The 23617-nt window shown below is 43.8% G+C and overlaps 1 pseudogene; it reads left to right on the top strand.

Moving 5' to 3' along the window:
• Positions 1–18286: 18286 nt before the first annotated feature.
• LOC126204681 (5S ribosomal RNA) lies at positions 18287–18404 on the top strand (annotated as a pseudogene).
• The last annotated feature ends 5213 nt before the right edge of the window (positions 18405–23617 follow it).

Consider the following 23617-nt stretch of genomic DNA (forward strand, 5'->3'; position numbering starts at 1 on the left):
CTGATTTTGACAAACCCGATTCCGCTCTCTCGGACAAACGGATGGCCAGCACAGCGCCCGCCGTTGGTACACAACCGGAAAAAACTGCGGATTCACCCTTAGTCACTCAGCCCACAAGTGTTCTGCCGCAGCTACCGTTAACTTACGGACCTTGGGCGGATGACATTGAAGACGATTCTACGGCCGCTGTGGTGGATGAGGAGAGGGGTCTCTCCTCCCACACCTCGGCCCCTCCCGAGAAGCAACAGATGACGGCGCGGACGCGGCCAGCAGATCACAGGCCCCACCTTTTACGGCGACACTGACGGCGGCCCCCACCACAGGAGACGATCTACAGACCTATCGCTTAACGACCATCAACATTAACACCACTCGGACACGTACGAAGTTGTCGCTGCTCCAAGACATGCTCAATGCAGCAGACGTTGACATTGTCTTTCACCAAGAAGTCTTCGTCGCCGAATTCCCGGGTATGTATGGTTATACGGCTCATGTGTCCCACGCCTCGCCAACTAACAGTGGAGTCGCAATTCTCCGCAGAGAGGGCCTCGAGGCGGACGAGGTCCAATATCTCCCCGGCACTAGAGGAATGGCCGCAACGGTGCAAGGCGTCCGGTTTATCAATGTGTACGCCCCATCCGGAACGAATCGCCGTCGTGACCGATCGCCCTTCATCGCAGAAGGAATAGCACCGCTTTTTCAGGGCAGGCACGATGACTTGATATTAGGGGGCGATTTCAATTTTACCCAAGCACCTAAAGATCAGCTGCCACGCCATTCACCGTGCCCCGAACTTGGGACACTCATCGGCGATCTCCAACTGGTAGATACATGGGAACATGTCCGAGGAAATAGACCGGGATACACCCATTTCACGAGTCACTCGTCTAGTCGCATCGATTGGATTTACGTCTCCCGTTCTCTCGCGGCAACGGTGAGTGACGCGGAGGTGTGGCCAGTAGCCTTTTACGATCACGAGGCCTATATATGTGCCGTCATCCTTCGTCGCCAACGGGTGTGGCGCAGCCGACATCCCTGGAAATTAAACCTTGCTCATCTTGCTTCTCCGGATTGTCGACGCGCCATCGAAGACACGTGGAGTTTGTGCGTCCGCCGCCTCCCAACGTATCCTACGTCGATTAGTTGGTGGTTAACCTGCGCCAAGCCGGCGCTACGGCGAACCTTTATTACGTATGGTCGTGAGACTGCTGCTTGGAGGCGGCAGACCCTTGATTTTTATTTCACCGTCCTTCGCGAATGCGCCTCCTTACCACCCACACCGGAACGACTGTTGACAGTTCAGCGTGCGAAAGCACAGATCGTAGCCCATATGCGCCCACACCTCGAAGGGACGATCGTCCGAGCGCGAACACAAGACAGACTAGCAACGGAACGACCCACCATGTACCACGTCATCCGAGAGCGTACACTGCGAAGACGGGCGCTGATACATGCCATCACCACTGAGGACGGCCGTCATCACACCACATAACGCGATATTGCTGCAGCCTTCTTCGACCATTACGCACGACTTTATTCTGCTCAATGTTCCGACCCGACGACGGTGATAGCAGTCTCACAACTGGTTTACGGCATTGTCCCACAGGATTTACAAACTGAATTATTGAACGACATTACGGAACACGAAGTTATCGACGCCATCGGTAAAGGAGCGGTGAATAAGTCTCCTGGCCCCGACGGGCTCCCTGTGGAGTTTTATAGAAGTTTCCAGTATTTACTGGCTCCCAAGTTAACAGACATCTGTCGGGAGCGTATGTCCTCCGCGGTGCCGCTCCCTGCGACCTTCGTAGAAGGAATAATTATACCGGTTCACAAACCTAAAGTTGGGGCTCGAATACAAGATTACCGCCCGCTAACACTCGTCAACTGCGACATGAAGATATTCACCAGACTATTAGCAAACCGTCTACGACCGACCCTACCTTACGTCATCTCACCAGATCAGACTTCCCTAGGGGGTATCAACAACATCCACACAGCACTGTGTGGATACCGTGACTTAATAGCCCTAGCTAGGGCACGCCGCATCCCGGGAGCGCTGGCATCACTAGATTTTAGCCAAGCTTTTGATCGAGTGGATCACGCGTACCTAACGTCCGTTCTCCAGCACATGCAGTACCCACAGCAATTCACAGACGTCGTGATGCGCCTCCTCCGAGGGGCGACTTTCAAAGTGCTCGTTAACGGGCGTCTCTCGCAGTCCCTCCCGATTTTCCGCTCCGTGCGTCAAGGCTGCCCCTTGTCGACGTTAGTATATGCTCTGGCACTGGAACCGCTCCTCTGTGGCCTCCGTCAACGCCTCACCGGTCTTACCCTACGTGACGTCACATTTCGCTGTACAGCATATGCAGACGACCTGGTTCTCGTGTTCCGCAATCGCGACGATGTCAACAGAGCACTAGAATGGATTACCACGTACGGTGTGGCTTCCGGCAGCTGTCTCAACGTCGCCAAATCGGTCGCCATGGCCATAGGAGACGGGTTGACCCCAGCGAGTGTCGAAACCCTACAGCTTCGTGGCACTATCAAATGTCTCGGAATAGAGTTTCACGACGACGTACGGCGCACTGCGGCTCTTAACTACCGCCGCTTATTACAACAAATTCGGGTCCAGATCTTCAACCTTCGGCTGCGGATCATCGACATTATCCAAAGGACACACTTCGTCAATGTTTACCTCGCATCGCGCCTTCCACACATAGCGCGTGTTCTTCCAATACCGTTACTGATGGCTCGACGTCTATTAGCGGCATTCGGAGCCTACGTCAGTACAGGCATGCTCCTCAAAGTCAGTTATGAGTCACTGACGCTTCCCCCAGAAAGGGGAGGTCTTGGTCTAGTCCATGTCCACGACAGAGCTGTGGCCCTGTATGTCAGCTCACACATCAAGCAGTGGCGCCACCAGGTTTGACAGGTTTGCTGTTGGAGTCCTTAGCTCAGCCCTCCCTTATGCCCCCACTGACGACGCAAGACATACCCCCACCCTTCTACTACTTCGGGAACTTTTACATTGAACACAGCTATGTCCGTATCGCAGTACCACCGACGAAACAGGCGTCGGCGCGGGATATATATCATGTCCTACAGCAGAGGCGCCCACCTAACATCGTGGAGACCAAAAGCCCTCAGGTTAATTGGAAGGTGGTGTGGAAGACGATTCACGCGGTTCCACTGGACACAGCCGTCCGATCCACATGGTACATCACAGTCAATGGTAAACAGATCACCCGATCACGCCTCCACAAGATAAACATGGCGGAATCGCCTCTTTGTGTAGACTGCGGGATACCAGACACGGACGAGCACCGTCTCACATGTGGCGCGGCAGAAGACGTATGGCGCTTGGTGCGACAAATTTTGTCGTATTTTCTACGAGTGACTCCGAAACACATAACACCTCGGTTTTTACTATTTCCGAATCAACAGTATTTCCCGCGCGCCGAGACGAACGCTGTCACGTGGATCCGTGCGCATGCGGTACACTACTTATTTCACGATGGACCTAAAGATGTATTCTACTTTTGGAACTACCTACAAGAACGTCATTGCAAGATCGTATGGAACCCAGAATACAGACAGCATTTTTATAATTACTTAGGGAGTGCCCTACGCGACCCTCCACGCAGCTGGATCATCAACAGGTAGGAGAAGACACCCATTGAGTGAGCTGACAAGACTAAGTTCGATTCTCGGTGGAATAACATGATATACGTGAAGACGTACCTGGATGATGAAGCGTAAGGAGAGTAGCGACACACCCTTCTGCATCCTGTATGAAGCACACTTTTTTTCGTTTTCCCCATATACATTACCTCGGTGTAGGAACGTGCCGAGATATTGTTTTCTTTTTCTCAGAGCACGATGCGGTGCTAGATACATTTATTTTTGTTGTGGTAAAAAGTAAAACCACATTAAGAATGTATTAAAAACAGTAAATAAAAAAGAGGTGGTCTGTTGGACTGACAATAGGTTCATAAATCTATGGTCTGGGTTCGATCCCAACTTCGGTCAATAATTTTAGATAGGGAGAGACAGATTTCATTCTATTCTGGCTACTCCAAGTGAAGAAGCTATAATGGCATTGTGGTCTGAAATTCACATTAAAATCCTTCTCTACCAAGTAGACGTTAGGTTGAGCCACAATGTCTAGACTGGCGACATGTAGAAACTCTATTACCAATAACCTTCCTTATACTAGTTATTTATTTCTACTGACGAAACAAACGCTATGTAGGCTCACAGGACACTTATTCCATCTTTTATCTGAGTTTCTGTATGTCGATAAAATTGGTTCTGAACTGGGAATGCACCACAGACCGCCCTTAACGCGGAATTTGATCCCTCCGTGATAATACAGCTCGGCTACAATTTGTTGTTTGTTAAAAACTGCAGGATCCTCAACATCTCCACATATTGCGCGTGAATGTGTTCGAATCCTGGCCCCGCACTAATGATTTCATCATGTATTATCAAGCTCTAGCATGAGAACACCTATCTGCTGGTGGATAATAACTTCGATTTTTAATGTATTTTCATTCGTTGTCAACACTGACGATATTTGACGTTTTTGACTCCCAGTGAGACACAAAACTACACTCCTGGAAATTGAAATAAGAACACCGTGAATTCATTGTCCCAGGAAGGGGAAACTTTATTGACACATTCCTGGGGTCAGATACGTCACATGATCACACTGACAGAACCACAGGCACATAGACACAGGCAACAGAGCATGCACAATGTCGGCACTAGTACAGTGTATATCCACCTTTCGCAGCAATGCAGGCTGCTATTCTCCCATGGAGACGATCGTAGAGATGCTGGATGTAGTCCTGTGGAACGGCTTGCCATGCCATTTCCACCTGGCGCCTCAGCTGGACCAGCGTTCGTGCTGGACGTGCAGACCGCGTGAGACGACGCTTCATCCAGTCCCAAACATGCTCAATGGGGGACAGATCCGGAGATCTTGCTGGCCAGGGTAGTTGACTTACACCTTCTAGAGCACGTTGCGTGGCACGGGATACATGCGGACGTGCACTGTCCTGTTGGAACAGCAAGTTCCCTTGCCGGCCTAGGAATGGTAGAACGATGGGTTCGATGACGGTTTGGATGTACCGTGCACTATTCAGTGTCCCCTCGACGATCACCAGTGGTGTACGGCCAGTGTAGGAGATCGCTCCCCACACCATGATGCCGGGTGTTGGCCCTGTGTGCCTCGGTCGTATGCAGTCCTGATTGTGGCGCTCACCTGCACGGCGCCAAACACGCATACGACCATCATTGGCACCAAGGCAGAAGCGACTCTCATCGCTGAAGACGACACGTCTCCATTCGTCCCTCCATTCACGCCTGTCGCGACACCACTGGAGGCGGGCTGCACGATGTTGGGGCGTGAGCGGAAGACGGCCTAACGGTGTGCGGGACCGTAGCCCAGCTTCATGGAGACGGTTGCGAATGGTCCTCGCCGATACCCCAGGAGCAACAGTGTCCCTAATTTGCTGGGAAGTGGCGGTGCGGTCCCCTACGGCACTGCGTAGGATCCTACGGTCTTGGCGTGCATCCGTGTGTCGCTGCGGTCCGGTCCCAGGTCGACGGGCACGTGCACCTTCCGCCGACCACTGGCGACAACATCGATGTACTGTGGAGACCTCACGCCCCACGTGTTGAGCAATTCGGCGGTACGTCCACCCGGCCTCCCGCATGCCCACTATACGCCCTCGCTCAAAGTCCGCCAACTGCACATACGGTTCACGTCCACGCTGTCGCGGCATGCTACCAGTGTTAAAGACTGCGATGGAGCTCCGTATGCGACGGCAAACTGGCTGACACTGACGGCGGCGGTGCACAAATGCTGCGCAGCTAGCGCCATTCGACGGCCAACACCGCGGTTCCTGGTGTGTCCGCTGTGCCGTGCGTGTGATCATTGCTTGTACAGCCCTCTCGCAGTGTCCGGAGCAAGTATGGTGGGTCTGACACACCGGTGTCAATGTGTTCTTTTTTCCATTTCCAGGAGTGTATTTGCGAGATCACTGTAAGTTCAAGGATGTTATTCCGAGCTACTGGTGGAGAAAAATTCGGTAGCTGACGTCTCTTTGTGTGTAGTCAACAACGATATGTGTGGGGCTCTAGAATATAACAGCGATAGGGGTCGGGTTGGAGTCCTGGGAAGGAAAAAATTAATGTTTCGTCTCGTCATTTCAGTCAAAACATGTAGCTACTGCCGAGAAAATCCCATATGTCACTGTTGATTGTGCTTCGTTATCTATCTTATTAGGTTCTGGGTTCGAATCTCGGTCCAACACAAAGCTTTACCTCACGGCATTTCAAATAAGTTACTTGTTAAGAAGCAATATTTAAAATCTCACGTAGTTCGTTAACAGGGACAACAGGTGCTAGGTAGGAATTCGCGTCCGTTAAAAATGTTTGTTTTATCTAATTTAAAGTTGGTATTTGCTAATTGATACTGTCTAAAATAGAGGTATATCCCTCTCTGTATGCCTAATAAGGAATGACAGTTTCCGTCAGTCACGAAATCTTTGCTCAGTCTGCATGACCTGGGATTGAATCAATATGCAGAACGAGACGGTTCGTCGTGTCATTTGAAGCTCATACATATTCTCAACTAGATGCTTGTGAATAACTTAAATTTTTAATGTCATTTTGTGTTAAATAATAAGTTCGGTATGTTACTTTGAAGAGGAAATCATGAATACGAAGAACTTACCACGTGCATTTCCTATGTGACGTAATAATGAGAGTGTTAACATTTCAGGTATGTCATTTATTGTAATAAATGTGAGCTTACAAGCCTTAAGGACAATCTTACCCGTGGTAAGGTGTTCCCTGATATTTGTAGTATCATAGTATTACTTTAAATATTGAGTTATTGCGATACAGAGCAGTGTTTTCTAGTGGTGACTTGTTGGAATCATTTTCAATAGTCAAACGACTGTACCAAGGAGCGATTAGAGGACCTGCTAGACAGCTGCATTATGTGGGTTGCATGCGAATCAGGCTAAATGCAATTGAGGTCGTTCGGATACTTTTGAGCACGACTGTACATTGGTCCTCACAAACCAGTTGAATTCCTTAGACACCCTTTCTATGGGGAAGCTTCGGGATGAAATCTGGATACTAAAATGTGTTTGATTCGGTTGGAATCTAAAAATTATTTCCATTTCGGTCCCACAAAATATGAGACAAATGGTTCAAATGGCTCTGAGCACTATGGGACTTAACATCTGAGGTCATCAGTCCCCTAGAACTCAGAACTAGTTAAACCTAACTAACCTAAGGACATCACACATATCCATGCCCGAGGCATGATTCGAACCTGCAACCGTAGTGGTCGCGCGGTTCCAGACTGTAGCGCCTAGAAACGCTCGGCCACCTCGGCCGGCCAAATATGAGACATTATCTATTAACATGACTTCTGGTTTTCCTACTCTTGCAAAATAATCCTCTTTAATTCGTCTTATAATCGAACTAGCTGTATCTTTGTGTACAGAATACAGTTTATGTATTTAGTGAAAATATAACACAGGCCCACTATATATTATACTCCCCCTTTACCTCTGGGATAGGGTCCTGCCACATCTAACGATACCTTTTCTGTAGGTTTATTAGCCACAATGGGATATAGTTCTATGTGTTTGGAGATGTAAGAATGTTTTGCTTTCTGGCAAACAATACACTTTCTTGTCACCTGTAGTACTCTTCGTCTAAGATTCGGGAAATATTTAGTTACACTACAGGCCATTAAAATTGCTACACCTCGAAGATCACGTGCTACAGACGCGAAATTTAACCGACAGGAAGAAGATGCTGTGACATGCAAATGATTAGCTTTTCAGAGCATTCACACAAGGTTGGCGCCGGTGGCGACACCTACAACGTGCTGACATGAGGAAAGTTTCCAACCGATTTCTCATACACAAATAGCAGTTGACCGGAGTTGCCTGGTAAAACGTTGTTGTGATGCCTCGTGAAAAGGAGGAGAAATGCATACCATCACGATTCCGACTTTGATAACGGTCGGATTGTAGCCTATCGACATTGCGGTTTATCGTATCGCGACATTGCTGCTCGCGTTGGTCGAGATCCAATGACTGTTAGCAGAATATGGAATCGGTAGGTTCAGGAGGGTAATTCGGAACGCCCTGCTGGATCCCAACGGCCTCGTATCACTAGCAGTCGAGATGACAGGCATCTTATCCATATGGCTGTAACGGATCGTGCAGCCACGTCTCGATCCTTGAGTCAACAGATGGGGACGTTTGCAAGACAAAAACCATCTGCACGAACAGTTCGACGACGTTTGCAGCAGCATGGACTATCAGCTCGGAGACCATGGCTGCCGTTACTCTTGACGCTGCATCACAGACAGGAGCGCCTGCGATGGTGTACTCAACGACGAACCTTGGTGTACTATTGGCAAATTGTCATTTTTTCGGATGAATCCAGGTTCTGTTTACAGCATCATGATGGTCGCATCGCGGTGAACGCACAATGGAAGCATGTATTCGTCATCGCCATACTGGCGTACCACCCGGCGTGATGGTATGGGGTGTCATTGTTTACACGTCTCGGTCACCTCTTGTTCACATTGACGGCACTTTGAACAGTGAACGTTACATTTCAGATGTGTTACGACCCGTGGCTCTACCCTTCATTCGAGCCCTGCGAAACCCTACATTTCAGCAGGACCGCATGTTTCAGGTCCAGTACGGGCCTTTCTGGATACAGAAAATGTTCCTCTGCTGCGCTGGCCAGCACATCCTCCAGATCTCTCACCAATTGAAAACGTCTGGTCAATGGTGGCCGAGCAACTGGCTCGTCACAATACACCAGTCACTACTCTTGATGAACTGTGGTATGGTGTCGAAGCTGATAGGCAGCTGTACCTGTACACGCCATCCAAGCTCTTTTTGACTCAATGCCCAGCTGTATCAAGGCCGTTGTTATGGCCAGAGGTGGTTGTTCTGGGTGCTGATTTCTTAGGATCTATGCACCCAAATTGCGTGAAAATGTAATCACATGTCAGTTTTAGTATAATATATTTCTCCAATGAATATTTGTTTATCATCTGCATTTCTTTTTGTTGTAGCAATTTTAATGGCCAGTAGTGTGTTTTATCAGTGCATTTTGCAGTGCCATAATGGCAAGTTTTTCTCTTACCTTACTCCAGCGTGTGTCTTCCTGATGTAATTTCCCCATATGTTTGCACATAGTATGGTCGGAGTGTTTTGCCCTCCATCAACATAACTCTTATTTCAACTTCCTGCTCTAAAAGATCATTGAATTCCTTTAAGTCTTGTGGTAGTCGAGAAAGAGCATCAGCCATTACGTTTTGATTTCCTTTTAGGTATACTATTTTAAAATCGGTTTCTTGAAGATACATACACCGCCTGGCTATCCGTCGGTATAGCAATTTACAAGTTAACAAAAACAATAGGGACTGATGGTCACAGCACATTTTTGTGTGTTAACCCCAAAGGAAATATTCAAACCTTTTAAAGCACCCAATTGCAGCCAAACACTCTAGCTCGGTAACTGAATATGAACGTTCAGCTTCGGATAAGGTACGACTTACGAAGCTAATTACTTTAGGGATGAGATTTCCCTCTTATTCTACTATTTGAAAAAGGCATGCACCCAGTCCGTGAGAAGACGTGTCTGTGCATAAACAAAAATCTTTCTTCATGTCTGGTTGAGATAAAATATTAGCATTTAACAGGGCTCACTTGATGTTTTCGAAATCGGTTTGACATTGTTTTCCCGTACTCTAGGTCTGTTTTTCCGGAGAATATTGAGTAGAGAATCACTGTTCATTAAATTGGTTAGGGGTGAATTTCCTGAAAAATGACAGTAGGCCTAACTATGCCTTTAATTGGCTCTTGTTTTGAGGAATAGGGCAATTCCTAATGGAATCACGTTTTTTAGAATATGGCAGTATGCCTTCTGAAGAAATTGTGTGTCCTAAAAATTTTACCTTTCGTTGTCAGAAATTAGATTTCTTGAGATTTACTGTTCCTCCATATTCGGAAAAACGGCTCAGTACTTGTTCAATTAATCTTAAATGTTCTACCTAAGTGGATGTAGCGACTAAAAGGTCGTCCACGTATACTGTTACCTTACTCGAAAATTCGGGCCCTAGAACTCTGTCAAGTGCAGAGACAAATACACCTGCCCTTACGTTCAGTCCAAATGGTAATACTTGAAAATCGAAGCTCCTGCCCCCACATACGTAGGCGGTATACTTCCGACTTTCATCATGTAGTTTTATTTGCCAATATGAAGACCAGAGGTCGATTATAGTAAGAAATTTAGTATTGTGGAATTTCATAAGACGTTTCTCTAAATTGTCTGGACGTGTTCGGGCTGGTACAATAATCTTATTAATGTTACGGGACCAAGCGCACCTTGCCGTCTGGCTTACTCACAGCCAAGATAGGACTACAATTAGGGGAAAATGGTGGTTGTATTATGTCCCATTCAAGCATTTTGTTAATCTCTTTTCTTATTGCTTCCCTCTTTGTCCGTGGTATAGGGTATGAGGTAGAACAAAAGTTTTGTGAGGATACACTTCCATTTTGTACACGAAATTCTTAATAATACCTGGTATATATTTTTAAATACATGTATATAAGCAAGTATCAGTTCCCTAAGTTCCGATTGCTATTCTTTAGACAAGCACTTTGATTGACTTGCCTTTGTGCTTATTGTGTCGACGTTTACTTCTTCTGCTGCTGACTCGTTACTGTATGTGTTGACAAACGTAACTATGGGATATACCAATTGAACTTCAAAATCGTGAGTAACTTCAGTTTTACATCTATGAGGAATTCCCCTTATTAGATCTGTTACAAATAAATGGTTATTTACAGTGAAATGACATTGGCATTTTCCTATATCCATTTGTACTTGGTATGCCCTAAATGTATCCATACCGATTAAACAATCAACTATTAATTTCTCTGATATCAAAAAATTGCATCGTACAGAAAACTGTCCTAATTGTATGGGAATTAAAACTTGTATCTTGACACCTTTCGATTTCTGACCAGTGGCAGTTTGTACCTTGCAATTTTGCACTGGCAATTTGGATATACGTCCTCGTTTCTTCAATTCTTGAAAAAATCCCTGTGACATCAACTTAGTCGTAGCACCTGTGTCAAACACAATGGGTGCTCTCTATCAAGTTTTTCTGCGTACCCTCATTACCTTGATCATCTCTCACATCATTACCATGTTCGTATCTGATAAAGCAAGTCTCGGCCAAGCTCGTGCCCCCATTCCCCTCCAAGGTCACAGATCAGTAGCCTACCGTGACCGGCTCAAGTTTTTCGGCGTCGCGGTGGCATCGATCTGTAGGTTAGGCGTAACTTCCACCATGTTGACAATTGATGTTTGGTTACGAAAATTAGTGGTCTGAGAGAGTCTCGACTGAAATTCTCTTTACCTCTGCGTGTTATTCGGCATATGTGTGTTACTTCGCTGGCCGAATTCAACTATCTGTGAATTATTCGGTTGTCCGTTATTGTTTTGCGTTTGCCAAGCGATCGGCTGATTATTGCAGGCAGTTTGTGTCTGTACATACTGTACAGGTTGTCCATACGCTGCTCGCCCATTGTAACTGTTTTTTTTCTAAATTTTTGCCCTTTTCTTTTCTATAAAACTTTGTATTTACGGCTTTCTCCATTGCCGTTGTGATTACCGTTACCATTATCATAGGTATGTGTGGGGTAAGGTTACCATCCGTGTTGTACTACGAATCCGTTGTTTGCTTGTTGGTCCGTAAATCTCTGTGTCACTATCGGCGTTTCAACAAGCTTCGATTGTACTGGTCTCTCTTCGTACATCAAATCTATTGAGTCCAGTACAGACAGCAAGTATTCGGTGCCGTGTTCCGGGATGGTAATGCGTTTTTGCCTAATGTGTGCAGGAAGACGGCTCTTTAAAATTTTCAGCACTTGTACTTTAGATACCGGGTTCGTCCAGTATCTGTTTATATTCAACTATTTTTCAAAATAGCCCCTTAAGCTTCTATAGTTGCTACTGAACGGAGCTGGGTTGATTACTTCACGTCTCAGCCTCTCTTGTACGGCCTTAGACTTATACTTATCCCGAAATGCTCTCTGAAACTGTTCATAATAGTGGCAACGTTCCGCCATCTCGGTAGCCCATAGGAGAAGTCAGCCTGTGTGTATCCAACAACAAATCTAATTTTCTGGGCTTCAGTCCAGGTACGAGGTAAAACATTTCGAAATGCTCTGATAAAGACCACAGGGTGTGTTATTTTCTCTTCAGAAGTAAATATCGGGAATTGTCGATGCCTAAGTAATCCCTCATCGGCGAGTAATGTTGACAAACACGCTGCGCTGTCAGTAACAGGAGTGTTTATGTTCGCTTGTGGGGGTAGCGCATGGCAGCTGCGCTTGCTCGACAGGTGCAGCAGCCGGCAAGTGTTGTTGAATTGTGCAACCTTAGCTATTTTCCTTCGACGAGCTAACCCCGTATTGTGGGTAACCAGTGAAGGTATCTAACTTCTCCAAGAGCATAGTTTTGTTTTCTGTCATATGTTGTTTTGGAAAGTCAATAGTTTTAGCAACACTGCCTCGTAACCTCTGCTTACTTTAAATCCGTTTCTATTTCAGCTAGAAGTGACTTTCTTTCTCATTTATAACTTATTCTATAGTATCTACAGAAATATTGCATTGTGACACTACCTTTTCAGCAAGGGTGCTGCCCTTATCCCGCATCCCGGATTCAGCTTTTTCAGTTATTTCCTTAACACCTGCACATAACTTATCTCTCCTTTTTTTTTTTTTTTTTTTTTTTTTTGGAAAATTCTGACTCTAAACTTAACCGATCTACCCTTAGACTCAACTTGTGTATTTCTGTAGTTAGGTTTTTGCATACGTCTTGCAGTTCGCTGACTGCGTTCGTCGCATTTTTTACCCACGCATCCCCTTGGGATTGCGTCTCCTGAATTTGAGAATATACTTCACTGCGGTTTTGCAACTCAAAGAAAAATGGTTCAAATGGCTCTGAGCACTATGGGACTTAACAGCTATGGTCATCAGTCCCCTAGAACTTAGAACTACTTAAACCTAACTAACCTAAGCCAACACACAACACCCAGTCATCACGAGGCAGAGAAAATCCCTGACCCCGCCGGGAATCGAACCCGGGACCCCGTGCTCGGGAAGCGAGAACGCTACTGCGAGACCACCTGCGGACCGTGCGTATAGTTTTACTCACCTAATTGAGCTGTTGACTAATACTATTCTTGAAATCCTTAAATACCTGATTTTGATGTGTAAACTGTTGTCCCATATTTTCCTGATGTGAACTGCTGTGTTTCACTCTTCAGGTGTTGTGTTACACTTTCTTGATATTCCTGTTGTCTCGTAAGCTGTTGAGTTATTAGTTGCATGAGTTGTGTCAAATTGTGGGTGTCACTAGTATTTACACTGCTTTTTCGAACTGTTTTCTGCTCTTGCGTTGGTGATGTAGTGAGCAAATTGTCAGAGGAAGTCTCGCTATCGCGCGCTTCAGTTTCACTATTTGGAATAATGTTTCCCGGTGAGAACTGAGAAATTTTCTTATCGAGTGTCATAAAAGTTACATCGTGATTTGTTATATCACCAGTGTAATCAATTTTTAACAGTGGGATACCAACCTGGTTACTTCGGTAGCCATCGGCCAGTTTACGTGTTGACGCGTTTCTTTCAACTGTGGCCAAACTCGGATTTCCGACATCTTGGCATATTGCATTTTGTAATGAGTTTTCAACAATGGCAATTTCCCTTGACTCCATTGAGAACACTGTTTAACAAAATTATGAAAAGAAAAAAAAATGATTTTTTTTTGTATTAAAGCAGATTTATATCCTATTCATTAATGAACCTGATTATTTTCTGATACAGTCTCACAGAATTTGAATTAATTATTTTGCACTCTAATGTTGGCTTTACACAAATTTTCGTCTTTCCAATACAAGTGCACTTTCCGTAAGGGACATTAATTGCAAGGAAAAGAGATTATCTACTGCAATAGAGACGGCGCCAAGCGCGGCCAAATAAGCATACAGCATACAGCATAGCAGCTTCCTACTTCAACCCCTGAAATCCGCATCCCGGTGCGTCTCGTTTTTAATTTGCTCCTTTAACTTTTTATTAGTCCCAATCTCACAGACATGTAACAAATGAAACAAAGGCCTCATTAGTTTCTTGTAACGATAAAAGGGATCATTTACCTCAACAAAATTTTATCTCGCCAATTGAAAGGTGTGTTTATATTTCGCTCGGAGCCGTCCTTTGAACGGTCGCCGTTGAATAGTTGCGGGGGGAATAAAATGTACTATATAATGGGAACTGGTTAAAAATTGCTTCAATAATTAAAAGGGAAATTTTGAAAGAATAATTGAAAGAAATTGGAAGGTACACATATCCTGAGTGTACCTTAACTGGCACTAACATCAACAGACCTTCAATATTCAGTACACTTAAGATCAACATTCACCATTTAAATTTACGGGCTTCTAGTTATCGCCATTGTGCATAGAGCTGGTTATGACGATCGCCCCGCCTCTGCTCACGCAAATTCCTGTTGTTTGTTTCGATCCTCTTGAAGCAGGATTCTCGGCGCGTCGCGGAATGATCAACAGGTGGTTTTTTAATAAACTTCGTCTCTCTAATAACGTTTATAACACTTCTTTAATGTCCGTTTAGAACGCACATTTTGAACAATATTAATGCAGCGGAACTCTTCATACGTCTGCCCGCTACCGCTTATAGAGACGAACAGAATTAAAAAATTTAAGATCGTATTTCTGCTTGTTTTGTTTCTATGCCAGTGTTATCTATGGTACAAAATTATATACATATAAGTATATAAAGAAAAGAACGAGGGAGAAAAAGAATAATAGTAATAATAATAATAATATGATGCATTACAAAATATTGGTAGCAGTGTTTTTCTCCCGAATCAGATACACATTCACTCATTTTACTGTCAGTAACCACTTTACACTATCTCATTAAAAAAAAATTGGGACACACACTAGAGCGCATTTAAAATTAGTTGCGACTTCTGTCAGTTCGGTACGGAGCGAGTGGTGGGAAGTGCAGTTGCTAGTGTGCGCCTCAGCGTGCAATCTTTCTCAAACGATTTTAACTGAACTATTCGGTAATATACTGATTCTCGCACATCTTTTACCTTAATTCGTTGGTTTCGTGATGAGCTATCATTTCGTTAACAATCATAGTTACTGTGATACTTCGATTTCAGGTGAATTACTCCAAGTTTGCAAACAAAAAAGGGGGGTCGCGATGAATTTGCATTCGGTGCGTATTATGTCATGTTGCTGCGTATGAAAGTTAGATACATTTAATTATTCTTTAAAATTAGAAGGATATCGCTCTCTCTCCCTCTCTCTCTCTCTCTCTCTCTCTCTCTCTCGCTCTCTTTCTCCGGCGTCAAAGAAATTTAATGTGTATAAAGCACTGGAACACGAACGCATGCGGCAGTGAAAATCCCAGAATGAAATATTAATTCACCCCTCCTATCTCATGAACGGTGTGAGATATCGAAACAAGATTTTGGTAAAAATTAGCACGCAAAGAGGAGAGGATTTTGCCACATAATGTATATGCAAAACTTCCATATCTACAGCGATATTCAAGCAACTACAGTTTCCAAATAAAATAATATAGTTTTTAAGGACCAGCAATAGCTGGTGAAACGAGAGTTTCTGTGGGTTTCGCAACAATGTAAGTGAAGAAATTACACGTTTATTTTTATATTGAGAATTGGCTTTTCATAAGTATTGACTTGTCTTAACCTCAGTTGCTGCCGGCCGAAGAGGCCGAGCGGTTCTAGGCGCTACAGTCTGGAACCGCGCGATCGCTACGGTCGCAGGTTCGAATCCTGCCTCGGGCAGATTTTCGCATGGTAACAAGAGAAGCTACGTATTACTCAACACTCGTGACAGTTGTTCATGGATCCATGTCTCCTCGACTACCTTCTTGGTACGCCTGGTGGCATCCTGTGGTTTAACATTTGCAGCTGCTTCTTTTGTCAGCCGTTCAACCTCACGCAGCGTAAAATTCTTTTTGTTTTTAGCCACATTATTTTTCATCTACGCCACTATATTTCCAGTCGGATTTAAAAGAGCGCGATAGGGAGGAAGCCTGATTAAATTATGCCCTTTAGCGTTAGGCAGTTCCTCGACCTTGTAGCGTGGAGTTCGTAGGCTCGTACAGCACTAAAAGTTCCTTTAGCTCCGCCTTATACTTGCTAAGTCCAACTTTATCCAATGAAACATTTCTTTATAGCCAGAGCAAAATGTCTGCTTTCTTCCCATGCGTTGTTGGAGTTTTATCCATTATAACGGAGTGATATGGCACACTGTCTATTACTGTTGTCGAATTCGGAGCAATATTTTGCAGCAGAACACTATCTTCACAACAGTTGAACTTGTTCTTGGACGACCACTTTTATTGCGAATCTCGTGTGCAGATATACTGCACTATTATTATTAAAGCAATTCCAACACAAAGTATTTTGTTCTCAAAGTTTGACGACTGCAGAACACTTCAACGCCAGAAAAACCACTTTACAAAGACAGTTAATGAACATAATCCGCCCCGACTGCTGAATGATCAGCGTGACGAACTACCATCCTCAGGGTCCCGGGCTCGATTCCCGGCTGGGTCCAGAATTTTCTCCTCTCAGTGACTGGGTGTTGTGTTGTCTTCATATTCATTTCATCCCCATCCGGCGCACACGTCGCCCAATGTGGCGTCGAATGTAATAGGACCAGCACCACGGCGGCCGGACCTGCCAATGACCGGCCAATGACGCCAAACGCTCATTTCCATTTTCCAGTCGAACTACAGGGGGCGTGGCAGGGTGTTACCTGGCCAACAGCGTCATGTCCCCTTCGGTGAGCCTAACGTCAAAAGTCGCGACTAATTTTAAACGCAGGATATTGCACATTAATATGACGACTTGAACTCTACTGAAGACGTTTCCGACGTTGTGTCTCAATGTCTGCCGAGTAATTGCAGCCGATTCTTACTCAAGAGCCGAAACCACAGAAGGTAGTGGTGTTGGACGCCGGGGTCTGGAGCGGCCGTCGTTCTAACTCATTCCAAATGTGTTCCGGTGGATTAACGTTGGGATTTTCAGCAGGTCAGTCTATTCCAGAAATGATCCACAAATCATTGCTTCGCATAACCAAAAATGGTTCAAATGGCTCTAAGCACCATGGGACTTATCATCTAAGGTCATCAGTACCCTAGACTTAGAACTAATTAAACCTAACTAACCTAAGGACATCACACACATCCATGACCGAGGCAGGACTCGAATCTGCGACCGTAGCAGCAGCGCGGTTCCGGATTGTAGCGCCTACAACCGCTCGTCCACAGCGGCCGGCCCTCGCATATCGTCTTCGAACTGTTTCTCTACTGTACACAGTATAAAGTGCTTTAAAATGTACGATATTGCAGAGTATGTGCTGTTCAGAAGTAGGGCCTACGACGTAATGTTCCTTCGGACGTGTTCGCATGTCCGAAGGAACAATCGTTAATGGGACTAGAGCTGTTATGAAAACTGTGAAATGTATTCGCTGATGGTTATCCATATTTGCAACTGCTGATACATTTCAAGTGTTTCATACCGGGTGTAATCGTCGTAGTGACTGTTCCTTCGCACATACATGCATATGGAAGTGTGGCTCCGACCGTGGGTCGTGCTAGGATAGCCTGAGAGTAATTCAACCACTCGCAATAAGCGAGAAATCCGGATTCGAGTCCCAGTCCAGCACAAATTTTCATTTTCGTCATTCCGTTACACACCTGACGATTATCCATACACGAAGTTGTAAAATATGTTCATATTCTTCCGCATTTAGCGTTTTCTTAAGGACAGTCAGGGAGTCACGCACTAATGACGAAAAGCACGCTAATACCGAAACACCACCTCCACCCTACTCCGCGGTTGGAACTACACCTAATGGTAGATAGATCTAAAGTTCTCCAGGCATTCACCAATCCGATTCCCTTCCATCGGTCTACCACAGCGTCGTTCATGGCTCCAAATCACTCTTTTCCAACCAACTACTGTTCGGTGCGGTCGCCCTTTACATCACCTGGAAGAGCCCTTTGGCATTCACTACAGAGATGTGTGGCTCATTAGGAGCTCCTCGACCATTGTGCACCATTCTGTACGTTTGATCCTCCACATGTCCACTTCGGGCAACGGCCTTGCCGCAGTGGATACACCGGTTCCCGTGCGATCACCGAAGTTAAGCGCTGTCGAGCTTGGCCGGCACTTGGATGGGTCACCATCTAGGTTGCCAGGCGCTGTTGCCACTTTTCGGGGTGCACTCAGCCTCTTGATGCCAATTGAGGAGCTAATCGACTGAATAGTACCGGCTCCGGTCAAAGAAAACCATCATAACGACAGGGAGAGCTGTGTGCTGACCACACGCCCCTTCTATCCGCATCCTCAACTGAGGATGACACGGCGGTCGGATGGTCCCGATGGGCCACTTGTGGCCTGAAGACGGAGTGGTGCTTTATTTCCACTTCAGTCACATTACCAACAGTCTTCTTGAGCACTTGTAGAAGAGGTGAAATGTTTCTGATGGATTTGCTACTCAGGTGATATCCAATTACAAGTGCACTTTCAAGGTCAGTTAGCTCTGTTGATCTGCCTATTCCGATGTTACTGCTTCTCTACTGACCACACCGAACTCCCTGTCTCCTTTTATACTGGTAGTGACATCTACTGGTCAATTCCGCATTACACAGCAGTGTCTGGATACTTTTATCAGGCACTTGTTTCGTGTTATGTGTGTTATGTCTGCGATAGGTTGTTTTGGGTTGGAACATGTCACCATGGCGCGGTCCCCAATAAAGATCGTGGGGGTCATGCCTCTACTCCCTCCCCTGATCGGTTGTAGCAAACGTTCCAGCCAGCCAAAGGTGTAGATTAAGAGACTGATCGTATCAGTTGCCATCAGCAAACCCGATAAGCTTCGTGAGCAAACAGCTAGAACCGCCACATCACAAGAAACTGCGTAAGGAGGAAAAGAAGGGGACAGACACTACTCTTAAAAAGGACAGGGACTGAATTTCTCAGATGAAGGCGCAAACAGTTGAAAGTAGCAGTACTTACCTCATTTACAGGCTCGCTAAACTGTAGACAAAGGATCTGTGTACACACTACCTTAGAGCTGATAACCGTGAATGAACACTTAGATTTTATATCTTGTAAGTTAAAACGTTGTCGAAATTATTGCTTTGTATTCTTAACTGTATGGCACATGTATACATTAAATTTCGGAGTATTGCTTTTCAAAATATGTATTTGTTATATATTACAGACACTCTGATCAAGGGGCGACCTGCCTATTGTAATACTTGAGGAAATACTTCAGAGTGAAGAGCGCATTACTTCGTTGTCATCTTCGGATCTGCCGTACGACACATCAGATTTTCTTTGCCATTAGTAAGAAACATATAAGTATAATATTTTACGTATACATAACATACATCATCTTTTCCAAAATTACGCCATTAGTTTGACACTGTAAAAAATTTTAATAGTTTCGAAATGCAAGCTCTGCCAGTAGGTAGATCATAAGCAACCAGCCTGCCATGGTCAAAAATACTATTTTCCATCATACTGCCATGCTACTTTCGCCAACTATGTGCAATCACCCACATGCTCGTCTGGAACTGTACTGAATAGGCGTTGTGACAGACAAGGTACCTCTAATGGTCGTTAGGTGGCAGCGTGGTAACAGATGTCACTGGTTGCATTTGTATTTGATAAATTATACAATTCGCTTATCGCAAATTTTTACAGTCATTAAAGTAGTCCAGATCTGAAGTTAAAGAAAATTACAGACATTTTATAGATCTTATATGGTAGTAATAACTGTCAATATACCAGCCTTGTTAAAGGATGAATGTCGTCATTTAAGTGATACATAGCTAAACACTTTTCATTTTGGAACGTACATATCATATTTACAATATTTAAAAACAATCCGACAAAAGTTTTTTACACAGTTAAAATTTAAAATTTTATTGGCACCAAATTTATTCTTATGAGTTGCTTGTTAATTTCTAAAGCAACTTTTTCTAGCAATTTACCCCTTTACGTGTAAGGTCTTTTACTGTGACATCAACATTTTTTATTACGCTATCTCACTTCACAATAATAAATGTTTCCTGCCTTACACTATAGTGGTTATTTATTTGTTTTGATTTTTCGTACAGAACTTGCGAGGAGCAGTGACAATAAAATTTAAAGATTATAAAATATTTTAAAAAATTGTTAGACTGCTTTTAAATGTTATACATATGATATGTGCATTACAGAATAAAATAAAATTAGCAGTGTATTACTTAAATGACAATATTACTCCTTTGTGAAAACTTGTACATTGATGACTGTTATAATTGTATAACCTTCATAAAACGTTTGTAATTTTCCTTTAATTTCATATTAGGTCTACTTTAATTACTGCACAAATTTTCCATAAGCGAATTGTGTAATTTATCTAATGTGAATGCAACCAGAAACATACGTTAGCACGCAGACGTAAGAGGTAGCTTGCGTCTCATAGCGGCCGACTCACAATCAGTGCAGCTCCAAACGAGCATGTTGGTGGTCGCACGTGATCGGCGAAAGTTGCGTGGTAACAGGACTGTAAATAGTATTTTATTAATGAGATCTACCTGCTGGTAGAGCTTGCACTTCCAAACTATTTATATTTTTTACATGGCTACATGGCTACCGACCGAAAATACGACGTTTCCTAATGCAGTGTGTGTCTTGTGTTGTATTGCGGATCCGAAGATGACAGCAATGTACTGTTGTGACCGGTATTGTATATAAAATAAAATAAATATTTAAATGTGATCTTATCTCTGGAGTGTTTCTTCAAATGTTACAATATGTATTTCTCTGAACTGCAGTTTATTGCAAGTTATGTTAAGACAATGCACTCATAACTGAACTAAAGTATTATTATCATTGTTTTATTACCATTATTACTATTATATCGAATTATTTCGTATATAAGGAGCGATCGAAAGGTTTACGTTTGAGGGCGTTGCTGCAGCGTATATACCCTGTATAACGTAGCGCGACTCCGGTATGATTACATAAGTACCGGCATAGAGGCAGGGATCAGCGCAGTACTCAAATCTTTCCGACATGCATGCTTTAAATGCAGAAACGTGAACTAAAGCGACTTTAATACCAAATGCTGTTAATCTCTTCTTGGATGATAAAGGACAAAAACCGGTAGCCAATGAAGAATGTGTATGGGCAACACGTCTGTCGACAACAACCGTTGTGGAATGGTGGACCGAGTTCAGTGAGTGTCCCAATTCGGCAAAGGACGCCGACTGACCTGGTAGGCCTCCTCATCCATTAAGGAGAACTCAAGTGGGAGACACTCAAGATCTCTTCCCATTCGGTTATCATGCCTTTGATCTCTTTAAAAAGGCCTTGAAGGCTCGATGATTCCTGTAGGACGAAGATGTGCAGCAGGCTGTTACAGACTTCTTCACACAGCAGGACACTGTGTTTTACCAAACAGGTATCTTCAACAGGGTGGATCGATGAGATGAGTGCCTCAATACTCACGGCAATTTTAACTGATTGGCATACCGCTTCTAAACTGTACGACCTTCGAACGGAAACTTTTTATCATCCGTTATGTTTTGTTGTGAAAATCACGCGCCACTGGGACAAATTAAAATTGGTGGTGATAGTTAGTTATATCGCAGCAGGGGTGGAGGAGAGCCAGCATCAAAATTAGATCCTCTCCGGACCCGCACACAACACAACCCGAAATATGGAGCGTCTCAACTTGTAATTATGAAACTCGCTTCACAAGCTAGCCTACGCTTTTCAAGTTCTTATCGTTAAGACAGCAATTTTTCGCCGATTCCTATAGTATGGTTAGTTCTTGCGGTGAATATTTACTTTATAGAAGAGTTTGATATTAAAAACAAAAAGAAAATGACGATAAAAGTCTCAGAATTTTTCATGTATGAATGTAAATCTACTAGGTGCAACCGCTGAAAGATATCAGCTTATAGAGCACAAACGTTATAAAGTAGCAACGCAAAGGATGGGTAGTGGTTGACTGGATTAATTACAAATATACGTGATACTTAAATAACGGGAAAAAAGCTACAAATTTTGGGGCTACTGGTGCTGGTCCAACAATGGTGAGAGCCCTTTAAGAAGCAAAAATTACGTCGAATATTTAAATGGCAGAAAGCGTAGTTAGAAGCCTTTATTATATATAATTGTTATTGTTAAATGCAAAGTGGTAGTGTATGACCGCAATTTATACTACGCTTTCTTACATTTCATTAACTGCTGTAGTTATTAACTTAAGATTTCTCAACAGCACCATTGCCAGGAAAATTAGTTCATTTTCACTTTACATGGGCATCAGATACATTGTTAGTCATGTCAGTAAACAACTACACATGATGTGTGTCGTTGCCTCATGAGGTAATAAGCTTTCTTTGTTCGAATTTCATAATAATGAAATATTTTCGTTTTTATTGTCCTTTTATAGAGGTCTCGGAAAGCCAAAGTCAACTATCTGATCAAATAAAATAAATAGTGCCTCGAAGTGGCCGTGCGGTTAAAGGCGCTGCAGTCTGGAACCGCAAGACCGCTACGGTCGCAGGTTCGAATCCTGCCTCGGGCATGGATGTTTGTGATGTCCTTAGGTTAGTTAGGTTTAACTAGTTCTAAGTTCTAGGGGACTAATGACCTCAGAAGTTGAGTCCCATAGTGCTCAGAGCCATTTGAACCATAAATAGTGCCAAACACTGTGAATTCTACAATTTTTTCCCTTTTCCTTATTTTCTCAAGAACTGTTTGAAAGCAGATCAGTATTTTTAGATGAACTGTAACTGACAATTGTGAAAATTGTGGCACTTAAAAAGAATGGCCCCAACTAAACTAATCAGCGAGATAAAACAACTTTGGCTCACAAGACTAAAATTCTGGAGAAGTATGGTTCAAACACTTGTGCCACCATATAGATTTTGTTTTGTGACAGAGACACAAAGCAAATCACGGAAACACAGTCACTTTTATATTTTCAGTAATTTTTCTTATTAATTAAAGATTCTCGAAACGATTTGATGTAGAAAATATGGTATTGTTAGATTTAGTATCCGCACTTATAGAACAAAAGTCCGTTGTTAGAAGTAACTATCAATCATCAGTGTAATGTAGGTTTATGTTGATTTCTCTAAATTCCACAATTACAGTTTTATTACTTCTTTTTCTCCAAAAGAATTAAGTAACTTCATACTCAGGGATGTAAATTAAAAACTCGCTTGAAACAACAACACTCGGTCCTGCTATAGTTTATTGCTAATAAATTTTCATGTACCGTACTTTTAGGAATTGAGATTCACTGACTGGGAAGAACACAAATAACATTTCTATTAGCGGACTACATACCACGTTAGCCAACTTTAAGGACTCACTGAAGTTTTATGGTACGTTAATTACAACTCAATTGCAAATT

Source organism: Schistocerca nitens, chromosome 9, assembly GCF_023898315.1.
Source record: "Schistocerca nitens isolate TAMUIC-IGC-003100 chromosome 9, iqSchNite1.1, whole genome shotgun sequence".
Taxonomy (NCBI): Eukaryota; Metazoa; Arthropoda; class Insecta; order Orthoptera; family Acrididae; genus Schistocerca; species Schistocerca nitens.